At 46.9% G+C, this 16,006-nt stretch overlaps 2 non-coding genes across 2 annotated transcripts; one reads left to right on the top strand and one right to left on the bottom strand.

Moving 5' to 3' along the window:
* The first annotated feature begins 3,300 nt into the window (after positions 1 to 3,300).
* trnaf-gaa (transfer RNA phenylalanine (anticodon GAA)) lies at positions 3,301 to 3,373 on the top strand. The gene has a single exon. It is a non-coding gene; the product is annotated as a tRNA-Phe (tRNA).
* Positions 3,374 to 5,557: 2,184 nt separating this feature from the next.
* Positions 5,558 to 5,629, bottom strand: trnah-gug (transfer RNA histidin (anticodon GUG)). Its single transcript has one exon. It is a non-coding gene; the product is annotated as a tRNA-His (tRNA).
* Positions 5,630 to 16,006: the final 10,377 nt, after the last annotated feature.

Genomic DNA, 16,006 nt, shown 5'->3' with positions numbered 1-16,006 from the left:
TGTTACCTGCGCAAAGCAGCTGCACAGGAGTTCCAAATCCACCCTCTCGCCACCATAAGATCATAAGACCATAAGAGATAGGAGCAGGAGTCGGCCATTTGGCCCTTCGAGCCTGCTCCGCCATTTAATGAGATCATGGCTGATCTGATTTTTACCTCAACTCCACTTTTCCGCCTTTTCCCCATATCCTTTGATTCCCTCGCCACTCGTCAATCACATTAACTGAACTTGACCCGGGCCCAGTGTCACCGCGCTGAAATCACGTCTTTCTCCGGCAGATGACTTTAACATCAGTGTTGCTGTTTTACGAGTGAAAAGTGATCCCGCTTCACTCTAGGGGCATTGGACAAATTTGTAGATGCCGTGTAGTCGGTGCTGGGACCACTGCTTTTCTTGATATATATTAATGACTTGGACTTGGGTGTTCAGGGCATAATTTCAAAATTTGCAGATGACACAAAACCTGCAAGGGTAGTAACCAGTAAGGAGGATAGTGATAGATTTCAAGAGGATATAGACAGGCTGGTGGCATGGGCGGACACGTGGCAGATGAAATTTAACGCAGAAAAATGTGAAGTGATCCATTTCGGTTGGAAGAACGAGGAGAGGCAAAATAAATTAGAGGGCACAACTCTAAAAGAGGTACAGGAACAGAGAGATCTGGGGGTACATGTGCACAAATCGTTAAAGGTGACAAGGCAGGTTAAGAAAGCCGATTAAAAAGCATACGGGATCCTGGGCTTTATAAATAGGGGCATAGAGTAAAAAATTATGGAAGTCATGATGAAACTTCGTAAAACACTGGTTTGGCCACAACTGGAGCATTGTGTCCAGTTCTGGGCACCGCACTTCAGGAAAGATCTGATGGCCTTAGAGAGGGTGCAGAAGAGATTTACAAGAATGATTCCAGGGATGAGGGACTTTCGTTCCGTGGACAGACTGGAGAAGCTGGGTTTATTCTCCTTGGAACAGAGACGGTTGTGAGGAGATTTGATCGAGCTATTCAAAATCATGAAGGGTGCAGACAGAGTCGATAGAGAGAAACTGTTCCCATTGGTGGAAATGTCAAGCACCAGAGGACACAGATTTGACGTGATTGGCAAAAGAACCAAAGGTGAAATGAGAAAAAACTTTTTTACACAGCGAGTGGTTAGGATCTGGAATGCACTGCCCGAGGGGGTGGTGGAGGCAGATTCAATCATGGCCTTCAAAAGGAAATGGATAAGTACTTGACAGGAAAAGAATTGCAGGGCAACCGGAATAGGGCGGGTGAGTGGGACCAGCTGGATTGCTGTTGCATGGAGCCGGCGGGGACTCGATGGGCCGAATGGCCTCCTTCCGTGCTGTTGCCTTTCTATGATTCTAGGATTCTAGTGGGCCAAGTAAAGGATCAGGACAGATAATACCGAGAACAATTCAAAAAGAAGCACAAGTTGATGAAACCAGCGCTGGTGAAATTGCTGGGTGGATATTAAAAGGATGGGCCATGGGAGGGGCTGGACCGCTGTTCTGACACAATTTGAGGCGCTGCTTATTGCTGTGGTTCGGGTGTTGTAACAACAGCTGAGGTGTGGCGCCGTGATCGTATAGTGGTTCGTACTCTGCGTTGTGGTCGCAGCAACCTCGGTTCGTATCCGAGTCACGGCATAACTTTCTCACCTCTTTTATCCTCTGCCACACATACTGATAGAATGCAGCAATATATCAAATCCCAGCACTCTCACATGCCTGTACTTGATGTTCCACAGTTCAAACCCGCCTCTTCTCCCCGCTTTTTCTTTCTTCCATCGTCAATAGGCCGCGTTCACTTCCCTCCTTCCATTTCATGGACACTTTCCTGCTCCATTGCCGACTCTAACATTCACTTTCACGATCTCACGCCTTGTAAGTTTGTTCTGCTCTGACCGCTGTTTCTATTGGGCACATGTCCCATTCTCACCAATGTTCATTTGTGCCTTGAAACCAGTCGATACATTTCGATCTGCGTGACCGCTCGACAGACAAACACGACTAAACCCCATCCCTGGTATAATTCTGGGAAATCTCCTCTCCATCCTCTCCAAGACCTTGACCTCCTTAATAAATTATAGTGCCCAGAATTGGACACAATACTTCAGATGAGGCCTGAACAATGATTTATAAACGTTTAATAAAACTTCCATGCTTTTGTACTCTATTTCTCGATTATTAAGCCAAGGAACTGGATGCTGTTTTAACGGCTTGAACAAATCGTGCTGCCACATTCAAAGATGTTGATGAAAATTACCAGGAACACATTGAGTCAGCTCACTCGGCACAGGCCCGGGACTGAGCCTCGGCTTCTCTTGCTCCGTGGCTCAGTCGCACACCTCGTGAGATCAGCTCACTCAGGACAGGCTGGAGATTGAACATGTGCCCATCCTGCTCTGTGTGGGACTCAGTACCACATCAGTTGAGATCAGCTCACTCCGCACAGGCCGGGATGGCGGAGAGAGACAGAGACACGTGTTGTGATCTGTAACTTTTTATAAACACTTCAGTTTATTTCACTCCGTGTCCAACACCGTGCGATCTCCCCTGGTGTGTCAGCTTTCTGTGTTTATACAGAGTGTAATGTATTGAATTGTCTCTTGGATCACATGGGGTGGTACACGGGGGTCTGTGTGCGGAGGATTCGGGGGGTGAGCTCTGATTCCCGCCCTCTTCTGGATTGAAAGAAGAAAAGAATGAATGAGAGAGAGAAGCGATGTGGGAGAAGGGATGATGGAAGCATTTGTCCATGAACCTGATTAAAATGGCCCAAAAACAAGATAATATTAAGATATCATCAGCAGAACATTAATACAAGCTGTAAAACAAAAGCAAAATACTGCAGATGCTGGAAATCTGAAGTAAAAACAGAAAATGCTGGAAATACTCAGCAGGTCAGGCAGCATCTGTGGAGAGGGTTCTGATGAAAGGTCATCGACCTGAAAGGATGTTTCTCTCTCCACAGATGCTGCCTGACCTGCTGAATGTTTCCCGCATTTTCTGTTTTTATTATTAATATAACCTGAGCTCTGTCGAGCGTTTGTTGGTCGTTTCACTGATAAAGCTGGGAATTGAGGGGAAGCTGGTTCATGGCGAACCCCAGCTCTGAATCCCCCCTGCAAAGTGTTCAAGGAATGTTTAATATAAATGAGATTCAACGACAGGATCAGAAAATCTCTCCTTGATGGTCGGTCTCATTCTCCCGAAGTGAGGAATGAGCAGGAGGGGCAATTCCACCCGGGGTTATATTTTATTCCAAGAGGCTGAACCAAAAGATCAGTTTGCGGTGGGGCCGAAATAGCTCAGTTGGGAGAGCGTTAGACTGAAAATCCAAAAGTCCCTTGTTCGATCCCGGGTTTCGGCAGTTTTGGGTTATTTTGTTTCTTCTTCTTTGGGCCGATTCTCGAACATTTGTTTGCACTGACATTTTTACCCGACACTGAACGGTTGGGGATGGAATAGAGACATCAAGGATGTCTGTATTTAGCTTTTATTTCTCTATTTCCTTCTGCCTTTCTCTCTGGTTTTTGTCTCTCTCGGTGCCCGATGAACATTTGATTTGATGCATTTGTCCTAAACTGATGCCTTTTCCACATCTCAGGGCGGTCAGACACGCTCTGTCTGTCTGTTACTGCTTGTGACCATTAACGGGAACAGGCCGCGAGTTAAACATTTATCAGCAAACCGCCAGAGAGATAACACAGCGGGAATAAAACACATTGCCTCACATTGTTAGACACCGAGTGACACAGATTGTAATGTGTGTCAGTAAACAGACCCGGAAAACAGAGTCCGAGAAAGGAAAGAAATAGAGAGATAGAAAAGAGTCATAAAAAGAAAGAAAACCCTTTCTCCACCCCAACAACAACAACAACTTGCATTTATATCGCGCCTTTAACGGAGTAAAACGTCCCAAGGCGCTTCACAGGAGCGATTATCAAACAAAATGTGACACGGAGCCACATAAGGAGATATTGGGACAGGTGAGGTAGGTTTTAAGTGTCTTAAGGGAGGAGAGAGAGGTCGAGAGGCGGGGAGGTTTATGGAGGGAAATCCAGAGCTTTGGGCCCAGTCGGTTGAAGGCACGGCCGCCAATGGTGGAGCGATGAAAATCGTGGATGCGCAAGAGGCCTATTTTTTCATGCCCTCTCTTTGCTTTCCTATTTTCCTTTTTAATTTCACCAACGTTTAATGATTTCTCACCATTTAAAACATATTCTGATCTTTTATTCTTCCCATCAAAGTGAATAACCTCACATTTCCACACATTATACTCCATCTGCCACCTTCTTGCCCACTCACTTAACCTGTCTATATCCCTTTGCAGACACTTTGTGTCCTCCTCACAGTTTACTTTCCTATCTATCTTTGTATCGTCAGCAAACTTGGACACATTGCACTCGGTCCCTTCATCTAATTCGTTAATACAGATTGAAAATAGCTGACGCCCAAAAACGGCCGGCATTGCTCTCTGTTCAGTCAAGAGGAACTTCCCTGCCTGGAAATTGGTCCCAGCCTTGTTGAGGTGCAACACGTCCATCTTGTGCAGGTGTTTAATATTAATCAATGCACAATGAGGCCCTGGGAAAGCGAGTATCTCTCCACAGATGCTACCTGACCTGCTGAGTGTTGCCAGCAGTTTCAGGGTTTATTTTTGTGCTTTCACTGGAGCAGTTTTCCTGACAACCTGCAACTTGCCTCAAGGGCGCAGCTTCAAGCACAACTTTCTTGTGCTCTTCTCACACACAAGATCGCACTTTACTTTCCGACACACGCGCTTTAAAATCTGCCGTTTCCACACACAGCGTCCTGCGCCACGAGAATTTGAAAGACCTTCTGCTCATGGCCTGTAATCGCTCCTTTTTCCCCACAGGCGCTCTTTACATTTATCCTCGACTCGCTTCAATCTCACGCTTCAACAGAACTATTAAGATCAAGGCGGAACACTTCCGATCTGACTGCACCGCCCCAACTTGCCAAATGTGCAACTTTCAACCGCCATTCGCAGCTCTGTCGCGCTGCCCGTCGCTCACGCAACTCAACTGTTTCGAGAAAAGAGCCAACAAGCATCAAAACAAAAACCAGTTCTTCAGTTACCATCCCCTGGATCATAAGATCACCCAAGTGAATTTCGTGAACATTCGGGCGGCTGTCTTTCCAGAGACCAGCCCTGCTTTCGTCGTGTTTGTCTGTCGAGCGGTCACGCAGATCGAAATGTATCGACTGGTTTCAAGGCAGAAATGAACATTGGTGCGAATGGGACATGTGCCCAATAGAAACAGCGGTCGGAGCAGAACAAACTTAAAGGCGTGAGATCGTGAAAGTGAATGTTAGAGTCGGCAATGTTCATGAAATGGAAGGAGGAAAGTAAAGACGGCCTATTGACTGTGGAAGGAAGAAAAAGCTGGGAGAACAGGCGGGTTTGAACTGCGGCACATGAAGTACAGGCATGTGAGAGTGCTGGGATTTGATGGAATATTTGGTTTTATTTCATGTGTCAAAGATTGAAATATTACTGCATTCGATGAGCAAGAGAGGCAGAAGACTATGCCGTGACTCGGATTCGAACCGAGGTTGCTGCGGCCACAACGCAGAGTACTAACCACTATACGATCACGGCACCACACCACAGCTGGAACTGCTCTGCCTGTAGTATTTATAAAGCTCCATGAAGGTAGCAAAAGATCCCAAGGGGCTTCACAGTCACGTTTTCAAACAAAATTTGACACAACCACAGAAGGAGATATTAGAAGCAAAATACTGCCGATGCTGGAAATTTGAAAAAAAAAACAGAAAATGTTGTAAATAATCAGCAAGTCAGGCAGCATCTGTGGAGAGAGAAACAGAGTTAACGTTTCAGGTCGATGATCCGTCGTCAGAACTGGAAAAGGTTGAAGATTAAACAGAAATTGTGCACTTTGATTGATACTTCACGTTATTCACATCTTACACTCGCAACACCTCCGGCCGCCAATCAGGACTTTGCTGATTTGAGCAGAGTTCAGCGAGCAATGCAAAATTCATCCACCGTGGCTTCGGATTGGACTGAAACCCAGGACTTCTGGATGAATATAATGAAGGAACCAACACATCAAACGGTAAATGCAATAATGGCGCGGATGGGATAAAAACCATGCGTGGAGAGAGAGGTCGAGAGTGAGCATGTGGCGGTGCGTGGCGTTGAGCGTGGATCTCAGGAAGCGGCGGGAGCAGTGGTTGGAGGAACGCTGAATATCATGGAGATATCTGGAATCATGGGTGGATCCGAAACATGAAGGGTGGAATTTAAGTTGGAATCCACGTGGAATAAGTCGGAGCCGGACACAGTTGCTGAGGAAGGAGATGTGTCTGTGAAAGTGAGTTTTAGTAGAAACCTGATCAAACACTCTCTCTTCAGCAGCACCGACTCTCTCTCCTTCAGAGCTGTCCTGGTCCGCAGTTCCATTTCATCCTTCGCCTCATCCGGCGCTTCAACAAAAAACTTTTTTCTTCCTTTCAGGTGTCAAGGACCACAAGTTTCAACAACCCTTAGATACCAACACCCCTCCCGATCCTTCTTCCCCTTCACTTTCCTCTGACCCCATCCCTCCCTCCAATCTCTTTGTCGTGTTTTCACCATTCCCTCTGACCTTCCCCTCTCTGACCCCGAACGTCAGTCCTCAGTAAAAGCCTCAGCTTCATCCCCTTATGCCCCCACCTCAATGAGTTTCGAGCTGGACTCGATGCTGAGCTCTTCTTCCATCACCTTCACCTCCGCGCCCATTTCTTTGTCCAGGAGTCTTCCCCCCGCACAGCGGACCCTTTCTCCCATCTTCAGAATTCCCGTTCCACCTGGACCCCTCCCTCTATCCTCTTACCCTCTCTTGATCTTTTCATTGGGAACTGCCGGCGAGACATCGGTCGTCTCAATTTCTTTACTCCCCTCACTCACTCTAACCTCCCTCCCTCTGAACTCGCAGCACTCCGTTCTCTCGAGTCTGACCCTGACATTGCCATTAAACCTGCTGACAAGGGCGGCACTGTTGGTGTTGTGAGGTGAACAGACCTCTACCTAGCGGAGGCTGAACGCCAACTCTCCAATACCTCCTCCTACCTTCCCCTGGATCATGATCTCACCACCAAACATCAAGCCATAGTTTCCCAGACAGTCACTGACCTCATCTCCTCTGGAGATCTTCCCCCCACGGCCTCCAACCTCACAGTCCCCCAACCCCGCACAGCCCACTTCAACCTCCTTCCCAAGATCTACAAACAGGACTGCCCTGGTAAATCCATCGTCTCAGCCTGTTCTCGTCCCACGGAGCCAATTTCTTCCTATCTCGACTCTATTTTCTCTCCCCTCCTCCAGTCTATTCCGACCTACATCCATGACTCTTCCGACACCCTCCGCCACTTAAACAGTTTCCAGTTCCCCAGCCCGAACTGTCTCATTTTTTACCGTGGACGTCCAGTCCGTCCACACCTCCATCTCCCACCAGGGCGTCCTGCGGGCTCTCTGCCTCTTCCTTGAACGAAGGCCCAACCAGTCTCCATCCACCACCCTCCTCTGCCTGGCTGAACTTATTCTTACATTGAACAACTTCTCCTTTGACTCCACTCATTTCCTCCAAATAAAAGGTGTTGCTATGGGAACCCCTATGGGTCCTTGCTATGCCTTCGATTTTCTCGAGGGATACGTGGAACATTCTTTGTTCCAGTCCTACTCAGCTCCCCTTCCTCACCTCTTTTTCTGGTACATTGATGACTGTATCGATGCCGTTTCCTGCTCTCGCCCTGAACTGGGAAATGTCATCAAGGTTGCTTCCAATTTCCACCCTTCCCTCGCCTTCACACGGTCCATCTCCGAATCTTCCCTTCCCTTCCTCGACTTCTCTATCACCATTTCTGGGGATAGGCCGTCAACCAATATCTATTATAAGTCCACCGACCCTCACAGCTACCTTGATTACACTTCCTCCCACTCCGCTTCCTGTAAGGACTCTATTCCCTTCTCCCAGTTTCTCTGTCTCCATCACATCTGCTCTGACGATGCCGCCTTCCACACCAGTGCTTCCGATATGTCTTCCTTTTCCCTCAACCGATGATTCTCCTCCATTGTAGTTGACAAGGCCCTTGACCGTGTTCGTCCTAATTTCCTCACTTCTGCCCTCACCCCCTCCCTCCCAGAACCGTGATAGTGTCCCCCTTGTCCTTACCTTCCACCCCACATTCAATGTACCATCCTCCCCCATTTGCGCCACCTCCAGTGGAATGCCACCACCAAACACATCTTCCCCTCCCTTCTCCTTTCAGCCTTCCGAATGGACCGCTCATTCCATGACTCCCTGGTCCACTCGTCCATCACCCTCAACACCCGCTCTCCTCCCCACGGCACCTTCCCATGCGAGTGCAGGAGATGCAACAGCTGCGCTTTCATTCAATTTACTTGTACTTCTTTCAATTTACTGTACTGTATTCACTGCTCACAATGCGGCCTCCTCTACATTGGGGCGACCAAAGGCAGATTGGGTGACCAATTTGCTGAACACTTCCGCTCAGTCCACAAGTGTGACCATGACCTGCCGGTCACTTGCCATTTTAATTCCCCGTCCCAATCCCACTCTGACCTCTCTGTCCTCGGCCTCTTACACCGTCCCAATGAAGCTCAACAGAAGCTCGAGAAACAGCACCTCATCTTTCGATCAGGCTCTTTACAACCTTCTGAACTCAACATTGATTTCAATAACTTCAGATCATAAACATTGCTCACATTTTTTTTGGAGACCAAGCGCTGGTTATGGTTCTAATGTTGCCATTTACAGCTCCTCAGGACCCATCTTTTGTATCTTTACTTGTCCCATTCCCACCCTCCTTGCCTTGCACCATCATCCCTTTTGTTATTTAATCACTCCAGCCCTCCACCCGATCAGAGACCTTCCCTTTTGTTCTTTCCTCACCTCCCCTTCCTCCCCCATCCATTTTCCTGACTCTGTACTTGCTTAAAAACTGTTTAATCTTCAACTTTTTCCAGTTCTGACGAAGGGTCATTGACCTGAAACGTTAACTCTGTTTCTCTCTCCACAGACGCTGCCTGACTTGTTGAGTATTTCCAGCATTTTCTGTTTTTATTTCAGATTTCCAGCATCCGCAGTATTTTGCTTCTGATATCTCCTTATGTGGCTCGGTGTCAAATTTTGTTGAAAAAGCTCATGTGAAGCCCCTTGGGACGTTTCACTACGTTAAATGTGTGATATAAATGGACGTTGTATTTGTAGTTGTTGTTGTTGAAACTGATTAAAGTTTCTCTGTCACCCAGTGTCCATGTCAGTGTTTCTGTCAGTCTGCAGCAGAAAGTTATCGGTTGCTCAATGGCTATTACAACAATTATTCATCTTTCACAGAGTTTCATTAATTTCCTGTAATTAATATAATCAGGTTCTTGTCGCTGCAACCTCAAACTTTAGCTCGGTGAATTAATGGTTTAGTTTGTAACAAGTCGTGTTACCTGCGTAAAGCAGCCGCACAGGAGTTCCAAATCCACCCTCTCACCACCATAAGATCATAAGACCATAAGAGATAGGAGCAGGAGTCGGCCATTTGGCCCTTCGAGCCTGCTCCGCCATTTAATGAGATCATGGCTGTTCTGATTTTTACCTCAACTCCACTTTTCCGCCTTTTCCCCATATCCTTTGACTCCCTCGCCACTCGGCAATCACATTAACTGAACTTTACTCTGGCCCAGTGTCACCGCGCTGAAATCACGTCTTTCTCCCGCAGATGATTTTAACATCAGTGTTGCTGGTTTACGAGTGAAAAGTGATCCCGCTTCACTCTAGGGGCATTGGACAAATTTGTAGATGCCGTGTAGTCGGTGCTGGGACCACTGCTTTTCTTGATATATATTAATGACTTGGACTTGGGTGCACAGGGCACAATTTCAAAATTTGCAGGTGACACAAAACCTGGAAGGGTAGTAACCAGTGAGGAGGATAGTGATAGACTTCAAGAGGATATAGACAGGCTGGTGGCATGGGCGGACACGTGGCAGATGAAATTTAACGCAGAAAAATGTGAAGTGATTCGTTTCGGTAGGAAGAACGAGGGGAGGCAAAATAAACTAGAGGGCACAACTCTAAAAGGGGTACAGGAACAGAGAGATCTGGGGTATATGTGCACAAATCGTTAAAGGTGACAAGGCAGGTTGAGAAAGCCGATTAAAAAGCATACGGGATCCTAGGCTTTATAAATAGAGGCATAGAGAAAAAATTATGGAAGTCATGATGAAACTTTGTGAAACACTGGTTTGGCCACAACTGGAGTATTGTGTCCAGTTCTGGGCACTGCACTTTAGGAAAGATCTGATGGCCTTAGAAAGGGTGCAGAAGAGATTTACAAGAATGATTCCAGGGATGAGGGACTTTCGTTACGTGGACAGACTGGAGAAGCTGGGGTTGTTCTCCTTGGAACAGAGACGGTTGTGAGGAGATTTGATAGAAGTATTCAAAATCATGAATGGTCCAGGCAGAGAAGATAGAGAGAAACTGTTCCCATTGGTGGAAACGTCGAGCACCCGAGGACACAGATTTAACGTGATTGGCAAAAGAACCAAAGGTGAAATGAGGAAAATCTTTTTGCACAGCGAGTGGTTAGGATCTGGAATGCACTGCCCGAGGGGGTGGTGGAGGCAGATTCAATCATGGCCTTCAAAAGGGAACTGGATAAGTACTTGAAAGGAAAAGAAATGCAGGGCTACCGGAATAGGGCGGGTGAGTGCGACCAGCTGGATTGCTGTTGCATGGAGCCGCCGGCGACTCGATGGGCCGAATGGCCTCTTTCTGTGCTGCAGCCTTTCTATGATTCTAGGATTCGAGTGGGCCAAGTAAAGGATCAGGACAGATAATACCGAGAACAATTCAAAAAGAAGCACAAGTTGATGAAACCAGCACTGGTGAAATTGATGGGTGGATATTTAAAGGATGGGCCGTGGGAGGGGCTGGACCGCTGTTCTGACACAATTTGAGGCGCTGCTTATTGCTGTGGTTTGGGTTGTATAATGACAACTGAGGTGTGGCGCCGTGATCGTATAGTGGTTCGTACTCTGCGTTGTGGTCGCAGCAACCTCGGTTCGAATCCGAGTCACGGTTAAGCTTTCTTCCCTCTTTTATTCTCTGCCACACACACGAATAAAATGCAGCAATATATCAATCTTAAATATATATAAGAAATATATTTTGTTGCTGGCGAAAACCTATCCATTCCATCAAATCCCACCTCTCTCACATGCCTGTACTTGATGTTCCACAGTTCAAACCCGCCTCTTCTCCCAGCTTTTTCTTCCTTCCACAGTCAATAGGCCGCCTTTACTTTCCTCCTTCCATTTCATGGACACTTTCCTGCTCCATTGCCGACTCTAACATTCACTTTCACGATCTCACGCCTTCAAGTTTGTTCTGCTCCGACCGCTGTTTCGATTGGGCACATGTCCCATTCACACCAATGTTCTTTGTGCCTTGAAACCAGTCGATACATTTCGATCTGCGTGACCGCTCGACAGACAAACACGACGAAAGCAGGGCTGGTCTCTGGAAAGACAGCCGCCCGAATGTTCACGAAATTTACTTGGGGAATCTTGTGATCCAGGGGATGGTAACTGAAGAACTGGTTCTTGTTTTGATGCTTGTTGGCTCTTTTCTCTCAGCAGTTGAGTTGCGTGAGCGACGGGCAGCGCTACAGAGCTGCGAATGGTGGTTGAGAAAAAAATGGAGCGATTGCAGGCCATGAGCGGAAGGTCTTTCAAATTCTCGTGGTGCAGGACGCTGTGTGCGGAAACGGCAGATTTTAAAGCGCGTGTGTGGGAAAGTAAAGTGCGATCTTGTGTGTGAGAAGAGCACAAGAAAGTTGTGCTTGAAGCTGCGCCCTTGAGGCAAGTTGTAGGTTGTCAGGAAAACTGCGATAGTGAAAGCTCAAAAATAAACCCAGAAACTGCTGGCAACACTCAGCAGGTCAGGTAGTATCTGTGGAGAGATACTCAAGTATTTATCCAATTCTCCTTTTAAAGTTACGATTGAATCGAGCTCCACCATCCTTTAAGGCAATGCGTTCCAGATCATAATAATTCGCTGTGTAAAAAAAATCTCCTTATTTCCCTTCCAGTTCTTTTGCCAATTATCTTAAATCTGCGTCCGTTGGTTGCCGACCCTCCCGCCAGTGGGTGAAGTTTCTCCTTATTTACTCGATCAAAACCCCTCTTAATTTTGAACACGTGGATTATTTCTACCCTTAACCTTCATTGCTCGAAGCAGAACAATCCCAGGTTCTCGAGTCTCTCCACACAACTAAACCCCATCCCTGGTATAATTCTGGGAAATCTCCTCTCCATCCTCTCCAAGACCTTGACCTCCTTAATAAATTATAGTGCCCAGAATTGGACACAATACTTCAGATGAGGACTGAACAATGATTTATAAACGTTTAACATAACTTCCTTGTTTTTGTGCTCTATTTCTCTATTATTAAGCCAAGGAACCGGATGCTGTTTTAACGGTTTCACCAACTTCTGCTGCCACATTGAAAGATGTTGATGAAAATGATCAGGAACACATTGAGTCAGCAAACTCAGTAGAGGCTGGAGATTGAACATGTGCCCATCCTGCTCTGTGTGGGACTCAGTACCACACCAGTTGAGATCAGTTCACTCAGCACAGGCCGGGATGGCGGAGAGAGACAGAGACACGTGTTGAAATCTGTAACTTTTTATAAACACCAGTTTATTTCACTCCGTGTCCAACACCGTGCGATCTCCCCTGGTGTGTCAGCTTTCAGTGTTTAGACAGAGTGTAATGTATTGAATTGTCTCTTGGATCACACGGAGTGGTAGACGGGGGTCTGTGTGCGGAGGGTTCGGGGGGTGAGCTCTGATTCCCGCCCTCTTCTGGATTGAAAGGAGAAAAGAATGAATGAGAGAGAGAAGCGATGTGGGAGAAGGGATGATGGAAGAATTTGTCCATGAACCTGATTAAAATGGCCTAAAAACAAGATAATATTAAGATATCATCAGCAGAACATTAATACAAGCTGCAAAACAAAAGTAAAATACTGCAGATGCTGGAAATCTGAAGTAAAAACAGAAAATGCTGGAAATACTCAACAGGTCAGGCAGCATCTGTGGAGAGAGTTCTGATGAAAGGTCATCGACCTGAAAGGATGTTTCTCTCTCCACAGATGCTGCCTGACCTGCTGAGTGTTTCCCGCATTTTCTGTTTTTATTATTAATATAACCTGAGCTCTGTCGAGCGTTTGTTGGTCGATTCACTGATCAAGCTGGGAATTGAGGGGAAGCTGGTTCATGGCGAACCCCAGCTCTGAATTCCCCCGGCAGAGAGTTCAAGGAATGTTTAATATAAATGAGATTCACCGACAGTATCAGAAAATCTCTCCTTGATGGTCGGTCTCATTCTCCCGAAGTGAGGAATGAGCGGGAGGGGCAATTCCACCCGGGGTTAGATTTTATTCCAAGAGGATGACCCAAAGACCAGTTTGATGTGGGGCTGAAATAGCTCAGTTGGGAGAGCTTTAGACTGAAGATTTAAAGGTCCCTCATTCGATCTTGGGTTTTGGCAGTTTTGGGTTATTTTGTTTCTTCTTCTTTGGGCCGATTCTCGAACATTTATTTGCACTGACATTTTTACCCGACACTGAACGGTTGGGGATGGAATAGAGAGACATCAAGGATGTCTGTATTTAGCTTTAATTTCTCTATTTCCTTCTGCCTTTCTCTCTGGTTTTTGTCTCTCTCGGTGCCCGATGAACATTTGATTTGATGCATTTGTCCTAAACTGATGCCTTTTCCACATCTCAGGGCGGTCAGACACGCTCTGTCTGTCTGTTACTGCTTGTGACCATTAACGGGAACAGGCCGCGAGTTAAACATTTATCAGCAAACCGCCAGAGAGATAACACAGCGGGAATAAAACACATTGCCTCACATTGTTAGACACCGAGTGACACAGATTGTAATGTGTGTCAGTAAACAGACCCGGAAAACAGAGTCCGAGAAAGGAAAGAAATAGAGAGATAGAAAAGAGTCATAAAAAGAAAGAAAACCCTTTCTCCACCCCAACAACAACAACAACTTGCATTTTTATCGAGCCTTTAACGGAGTAAAACGTCCCAAGGCGCTTCACAGGAGCGATTATCAAACAAAATGTGACACGGAGCCACATAAGGAGATATTGGGACAGGTGAGGTAGGTTTTAAGTGTCTTAAGGGAAGAGAGAGAGGGAGAGAGGCGGGGAGGTTTAGGGAGGGAAATCCAGAGCTTTGGTCCCAGTCGGTTGAAGGCACGGCCGCCAATGGTGGAGCGATGAAAATCGTGGATGCGCAAGAGGCCTGAATTGGAGGAGCTCAGAGATCTCGGAGGGTTGTAGGGGTGGAGTAGGTTACAGGGATAGGGAGGGGCGAGGTCATGGAGGGATTTGAAGACGAGGATGAGAATTTAAAATTTGAGATGTTGGTGGACTGGGAGCCAATGTTGGTCAGCGAGCAGAGGGGTTCTCCTCCTGAACGGTGGTTTGAATGTTTGGGGGGCGGGGCTGTGATAAATATCTCGATTTAATATAATGATCCCACTTTTCAACTACCACCGAATTATTACAATGCTGACCTGGAACAATCTAGAACATACCGCAAAACAAGACATTAAGATCAAAGGTCACTTTAGCAAGGAGTTTAAAAGATTCTTCTAAGAAGGAGAAGGCTCAAGAAACGGACTGTGAACATTTCATGATGGTCTATTTATTTGTGGCCAGGGAGAGGGATGAGACACATGAAATGTTTCACACATTTCAAATCTCTCGCGGTCAGACTGCCGATTGTTTATTGATCAGGAAGATGGCTGGTAATAATCTGAGACCCAGTGAAGAGGTGAGAACAGAGCAGCAGGGAATGATCCCAGAACAATAGGAGCCAGCAGCTCACCGTCTGGTCCCTGTGTCAGGGACAATACACAACACCTCAGCTCCAGACCAGGAACAGAGAGCTGCTGTTAACGTGGCCCAGCCCTCGCTAACTGCTGGAACTGTGGGATGGAAATCAGACTTTGGGTCTCGGAGGCTGCTTTAGGGGCTCAGTGGCTCATCGAAAGAATGATTTCTATTAAAGAGCAGGGCTCTTCTCCATCACAGACTGATACTGTATAGTACATGGCAGAGTAAAGCTCCCTCTACACTGTGCCATCAAACACTGCGGGGGCAGGTGCATCAAGGGTTAGATCAAGATTAAATCTCCCTCTACACTGTCACAGAGGATGTCATTTGTGACTTTGACTAGGGCCGTTTCAGTACTGTGGCAGGAGTGGAAACCTGATTGGAGGGATTCAAACATGGTGTTGTGGGAAAGATGGGCATGGATTTGGGAGGCGACAACACTTTGGAGAGGAAAGGGAGGTGGGAGATGGGGTGGTAGTTTGCAAGGATACAGGGGTCAAGGGTGGGTCTTTTATGAAGGAGGGTGATGATGGAAGATTTGATCGGGAGGTGGACCGGACCTGAGGAGAGGAGAACATTAACAATGTCAGCTGACATGGGGCCAGGAAGGGAGGTTGTGTGGTCAGCAGTTTGGTGGGAATAGGGTCGAGGGAGCAGGAGGTGGGTCAAGAGAGCTCAGAGAGGGCATGAGGGGAGATAGGAGAGAAACTTGGTGGGCGAGGGGAATGGAGGGAGAGCGGCAGAGGCAGCTGAATGAATGGTCTCAATCTTACTCACATCCCCCATGATTGTCTTTCAATTTATCTTAAATCTTTCTCTTCTGGTTATTAACCTTTCCATCACTGGAAACAATTTCTCCTTCCATACTCTGTCAATCCCTTTCATCATTGTGAATACCTCCTTTGAATCGTCCGTTAACTTTCCGGTTGTAGTCTCAGTGCCCTTCCTGCTAATTTGTTTTTTAGTTCCCATATGGTCTAGCGGTGAGGAATCCTGTTTTTCACCTAAGTGGCCCGGGTTCGACTCCCGGTGTG

Source organism: Heptranchias perlo, chromosome 35 (genome assembly GCF_035084215.1).
Source record: "Heptranchias perlo isolate sHepPer1 chromosome 35, sHepPer1.hap1, whole genome shotgun sequence".
Taxonomy (NCBI): domain Eukaryota; kingdom Metazoa; phylum Chordata; class Chondrichthyes; order Hexanchiformes; family Hexanchidae; genus Heptranchias; species Heptranchias perlo.
Note: the sequence above shows the minus strand (reverse complement) of the source record. Positions and strands in the feature narration are given on the sequence as shown.